Raw genomic sequence first — 6,329 nt, 5'->3', positions numbered from 1 at the left:
CCCAAAAAATTGCTGCTAAAGCATTAATCTTCTAACACCCAAAATTTGTTACACCTTAAATGGATTAAAAAGCATGGGTCTTATTGTTTTTAATTTAGAGGGGAAAAAAAAGAGGATGAATGATTTTCTATAAAAACAAGGCTTGGAGCAAAACATATCTCCCCCCCCCCCCCCTCCCCCTCCCCCTAGTTAACTTTAAGTTTAAGCATGCATTACATAATAAAATTGATCTTGTTTCATTACTGGCACTTGTTAATTTCATTATTATCTTCGTGTTTTGTTGCTTGTTCCCATTATTGCTTGTTTTTGTTGCATGATTTAATTTTAAACCATCATGCCATGAAAATAAAATTCACTACTTTTTTTTTTAATTGTTGTAATAAATTCAAATAATGATAATTTTTGTGTCCATTAAATAACAAAATAAACTTTAAATTACCCTTGCTTATTTAATAGATATCAGTGGTAGAATTGGTCAATATTTGATCCAATTCCGCCAAAAGCTTCAGCCTTCACAAATGAATTAGTACTCTCGCTAACCAAGAGAAAAACACAACAAAAAACTGTTATTGTTACATTATACAAAGTTTTAAAAAATAAAAAGTATTAAGCATAAGCTATTAGAGAATACTGTGGTTTATTTTTTTGTCAATTAAGAACTATAATTAAAAAAAAAATTTAGATTAGATTATCACCGGACATGATCATTTCCATTGGGCCAGAAGATATTGGTCAACTTATGAGTTTCTTCCGTAGAGGTTGCGTTATCAATCAACATGCTTTCGAAAGGAGCAGTAGAGAAATAGACATGGAAAGGCCTTTCAGAAGTGACTTTCCTTTTGGTTTCCATGGGGAACTCAAACAACTCTCCAACTGAGCTAAACATTGTGTTGTGAAGCTCTAAAGGAATTATATTGCCGAGTTCCGCTACAAAAACAACTGTACTCTTCAAGTGCACGGCAAACATCTTTGCGAGCTGACAACCATGAATTTGTTCCGGGCTTCAGCTCCAAAGTTGGAGAAATCAAGAACTGGAATCATCTTGGCTTGTGTTTGGATAGCCATGGTTTTGTATTCTGTTTTGAGGGCTGCGAAGGCAAAACTGGGTAATGCATTGGAATGCATTAATGCTGTTATTTATAGATAGATGTCAGTCAATGCAAATAGCGTCTTGAAAGTTGAAAGACAAGAATGAATGGAAGCAATGATTGGAGGAATACAATTAATTTTTTTATACCATTTTTTTTTCCCATATTCTACCAATTAAGTATGTATCAAGACAGATCCAAAAATAAAAAGTATATATTACGATTTGTGAGAATGCAAATATAAATAGATAAAGTCTGTATCATGTGGATGCAAATAAATATGTAAATTGAGTCTTTTGATTTTTTATTTTAAAAATCAATATTTATAGAACTCGGGTAAAGCATGCATGCCAGATTGCCAATAGTAAACGCAGAGCCATTGCAGATAGGAATATTCCATATAAATAATTGGAAAGTAATTGCAAATTGGGATAATATAATAGATTTGGACAAGAAGGAAACAATAACCGGAGAGGTTTCTGAATCAAGTGTAGAAGCAAATGAGATCATGATTTCAATTAGTGAAACTAATGTATTGATTTGGATAGTGAAACTAAAGGTCCAGAAGAAATAAATTGAACATTATTGATCACAATATTTCACTTTGCTTGATTAGCCTTCAAAGAAAAAGAGGTCAAGTAACATCTTCTTGTATTACTATATATTGTTGCAAAGAAAAGAATGGTGAGTAGAGACTTATTTACTGCCTCAGTAGCTGAAAAGCCTCCGTCTTTCAGAATTTTTATTCGTACCAGTACAAAGAAGCTTGATACAAGAGAGGTATATGACTCTTGCTTGGTTTATGGAGATTGATAAACAATTTCTAAAGTTGGAGAAAGTTTGGTTTGAGAAGATGAAAATGATGGTGTTGATGTTGATGTTTATTTCATTGGGGAGATAGAATGAATTTCATTTGATGTTGCTATTGACATATTTATCGTTGTTTAATTTAAGATTTAGGGACCAACATGTTTTCAACTTTTATGAGGACATGCTATTACTATTACTAGAAAATAACGTTGTTGGAATAATTTTACGGATGTGGTTTATTTTTATATAATTTTTAATGGGTTATTTTGATTCAAGTCTAGTTATATTGCCAATAATCAGTGCCATTAAATTTTTTAGTTAACAACAACATCATACATACAAGGATTTTTGCAAGTTCTGGTTAGTGGTTACATCCAAAAAACAAAAAATTGACAATTCCCGTCGTTTTATATTTGGTGTTCAGGCTTTGAAGATTGTATTTCCTCCAATTTCTGTTGTCATGCATCTTGTACTGCATAATTTTGCGACAAATTGAGTCCACGTAAAAGTGAAACCATGCATATGGATGGACCAAAGTTATAATCCATCCTTTGTATCATTTTGAAACCTATTTAGTGTCATTATACTCCAACATTCTCTAACATAAAGTGAAGACTTTCTTAATATAAAAAATAAAAAAATAAAAAAAGGGGAAAAAAACCAACAACTTGATAAAATTTTTTTTTTTTTTAAAGAAACTTTTCATCATGCTTTTTATTCAAGTGGCTGGTAAATCAGCCCAGACAAAGCTAACAACGTCAGAATCAGAAGGAATAAACTCCGTCCAGACTAATAAAAAAAAGAAAGTCTTGTTCTTCTAACTAAGACACGTGTTATAGCATTGCCTTATCTTCAAAATGAGCAAAGAAAAGTTAAACGACAAACAAGCTTATTCCATCTTTTAAATTTTCAAATAAAGACATAACCTTAGTCCATCTTTTAAATTTTCAAATAAAGACATAACCTTATTCCATCTTTTAGAAGAAAGCAAGTCACTATATAAGCGACCACACACTGCTTTGAAATTTGAAATAAACTATAGCAAGAGACAAGTTTCTTTGGACTGAAAGAGTACATTCAACCTCAAAACACCGCAAAAGGCAGCGAGAGGAACTACTTTTCGCTGAGCAATTGATGCCATGTGTGCATGGGCATAATCATTAGGATTTAATGGCTTGTATTGTCAAGGGTGTTGTTCACCAACAAATTCTTCTGGCACACATAGTCTTATTGTTGTACGAAACCAAACCGAATGAGCATCTTATTTCAGAATTTTCATTCAACATAACTCGATGGATATATTCAAGCTTTTATCTTGTCATTGCTCCATACCCCGTGGTCAAGTAAAACATGCAACAGTCGATTTCATTGGATAATGGATTCGATCGTGTAAAGCATAATAACATATTTTGATAGGTACAATATTGGAAAGCTAAAATAACCACACACACAAAAACACACAAAAAAAAATTAGAAGAAAAAATAATTAACCGAAGTTACGTTGTTTCATAATCTTACAGATTCTGAATATACTTCAAATTGATTACACCACTAAAACCAAAAATAATTAATCAATAAACTACTTCCGAATTTTACATAGTTTTATAGAAAAATAGAATCATACTTACTTTCTTTGATTTCCTAACATGTATTGTGTTAGGCGCTTCGGCTTATGTGATGAATTGAGTAACTGAACTATATATTCTCTTCTATTTACTTTTCGATTTTCATTTGGATGAATAAAAAATAAGTAAGGTTTTCTATAAGGAAATCATAGAACTTTAGATTAGACTAATCTTGATCAAGAGGTAACTCAATTGGCATGTTTTGGTGTTGTTAATAGAGATATTTAGGATTCAAATCCTCCCACCTCTAATAATCGATGTATATATATAAAAAATATATATATATATATAATTTGTATCAGAAAGAGGGTCAAGAATTTTTTAGCTAAATAGTATAATTTGAATCTCTCCTCAATTATTGTAATTATCACATTTTTAAATAAAAAAGAGATTACGAATAGAATATCTAGAGGAATTTTATAAGAACAATAACCATTAATTTGCTTTTGACATGGAGTATTAGTTATTACCCACCTGGAATGCATCAAATGCCAAGAATAAAAAGGATGAAGGCGAGTAATCAAAACCAACCCAGTCACCATCCTTTGTTTTTTTCTCCAAACCCTTCACATGATTTTGGTGAACTATGGTGGTAGAGTGCTTTTCTGTGTGGCTTGGAATGCCTTGATTGGTCCCTGTCTTCTCAAGTTCAGTGTACTTTAAAAGGACCAAACTATGAGCAGTTGATTCCATGTGAGAGTCATAGTACTTTTTCACACCATAGTTTTCAAGTATCATTCTCGTCATCATATTATCTAATTCCACCATTAGCTTCAAATAGGATTTAGCACTCTCACTAATCAAGAGAAAAACACAACAAAAAGTGTTACATATATATAATACATAGCAAAGAGAAAGTATAAGCTATTAGAGAAGATAACAGAGATAACACTTAAAAAGTTCTGTTTCTTAAATGGTGCATCTTAAATGAATTTTGAAAGTTCAGTTATGATTGAAGTCAATCGAAGAATTAAATTTACAGCATTTAAGAAATTAAACTTAAGTTTTTCCATTATTCTGTCAATCTAAGAATATTTTGAAATTAAATAAAAAAATCTTGAAGATAATATTAGATTATCACCGGTAAAGATCATTCCCATCGGGCCAGAAGATATTGGTCAACTTTTGAGTTACATCTGTGGAGGTTGCATTATCAATCATCATGCGTTCGAAAGGAGGAAAAGAGGAAAAGTCATGGAAAGGCCTGTCATAAGTGACTTTCATTTTGGTTTCTGTGGGGAACTCAAACAACTCTCGTACTGAGCTAAACATTGTGCTGTGAAGCTCTGAAAGAGTGTTAGTACCTATGAAGCATGGGTGCGTTTCGGGATTCGGGTGCAGGAGCGGGTGCAAGACTTAGCAATTTTTGAAAAAGTAGGGTGCGGGTGCGGCGGGGTGCGGCGATTAAAAAATTATTAAAAATATTTTTATTTATATTTTTAATATATTGCTAAACATAATTTTTTCACATTATATAAATATATACCAAATTTAAGAACAATAGGATATGGAAGTGGAAGATCGCTCAAATTTAAGATTGACCAAATTTAAGATTGCAAGTTGAAGAAACACTTCCTGCCAATCCAAGTCCAACAACATGCTCCAGAGCCATTCAACAGCATCTATTCTCTCTACTACACCTTCTTCTTTTTTTTGAATTTCGGCTGGTATTGGCATATTTCGGCCAGTATCGGCCGATTTCGTCCGGTATCAGCCGATATCGGCCGATTCGCCAGTATCAGTTTGCGCCCGATTCAGGCCGAATCGGCGCGCATTGGCCCGATTTTACGCACGTCGGCCCGAATCGGCGCGGATCGCGCCGAAAAAATGATTTTTTTATTGCCCGACGCGGCACGGACGGGCAGGCAGCGGCGTCGCCTGCGCGTCGGGCCGCGTCGAACGCAGGTGCGGCGGCCCAAACGCCGCACCCGTGCTTCCCAGGTTAGTACTGCCAAGTTCCACTACAAAACAACCATACTTTTCAAGTGCACTGCAAACATCTTTACAAGCTGAGAACCATGAACTTGTACCAGACTTCAAGTCCAAGTTGGAGAAATCAAAAACTGGAATCTTAATATAGCCATGGTTCTTAATTTTTCGTTTAACTAGGAAGCTTGAGGGGGTGAGAAGGCAAAGTTGTATCGAACGCATTGATATCTCGTGTGTTATTTATAGATAGCAATTTTTTTTTTTTTTTGGGTGAGAAGAGATCGACAATGCATTGGATAGTAGTATTTCCCAACATAAAATAATGCTTAAAAAAACAATATAATAAATACTTTTCTTAATTACATTTTTGTTATGCGCTTAAAAATTGACTCATGCATTTACACAGTCAATATAAATACAATAAAATTTATATTAGACTTCACCTCACTATTTGAGATTAAGGGCCTGTTTGGATACTGCGTATTGTTGAAAACTCAAAATTGAAAACTGAAAACACTGCAGCAAAATAATTTTAAATATGTGAATAGTATCATGAAACTCAATTTTAAAGTTGTTTTTGCTGAATTCCATACTTGCAGGTCCCGTGAACAGTGCACAGGACCCACAAAAAAAACGCAAATACATTGCTATCCAAACTAACGTTGAGTGAAGATAAAAGAGATGATGTCGGCCTATAGTGTAATTTTGCCTAAATTGTCATTCATACATCACGCATGCCAGCGGTAAATTTATGAGGAAATTTTTGACTAATATTTTGGAACTATTGTGAGGCAATAGTTTTATGGAGCTCGTGTAAGGTATCGTTTACATTGATGTTGCCAATTTTCTTTTTTCTACAGTAAAGATGGGACTTGTG

General features: G+C 33.5%; 1 pseudogene; it reads right to left on the bottom strand.

Annotated features, from left to right (window-relative positions):
* Positions 1-2,934: 2,934 nt before the first annotated feature.
* On the bottom strand, positions 2,935-5,674 carry LOC142631474 (putative 2-oxoglutarate-dependent dioxygenase AOP1; annotated as a pseudogene).
* Positions 5,675-6,329: the final 655 nt, after the last annotated feature.

Source organism: Castanea sativa, chromosome 4 (genome assembly GCF_040712315.1).
Source record: "Castanea sativa cultivar Marrone di Chiusa Pesio chromosome 4, ASM4071231v1".
Lineage (NCBI taxonomy): Eukaryota > Viridiplantae > Streptophyta > Magnoliopsida > Fagales > Fagaceae > Castanea > Castanea sativa.
This window is presented reverse-complemented; position numbering and strand designations above follow the sequence as displayed.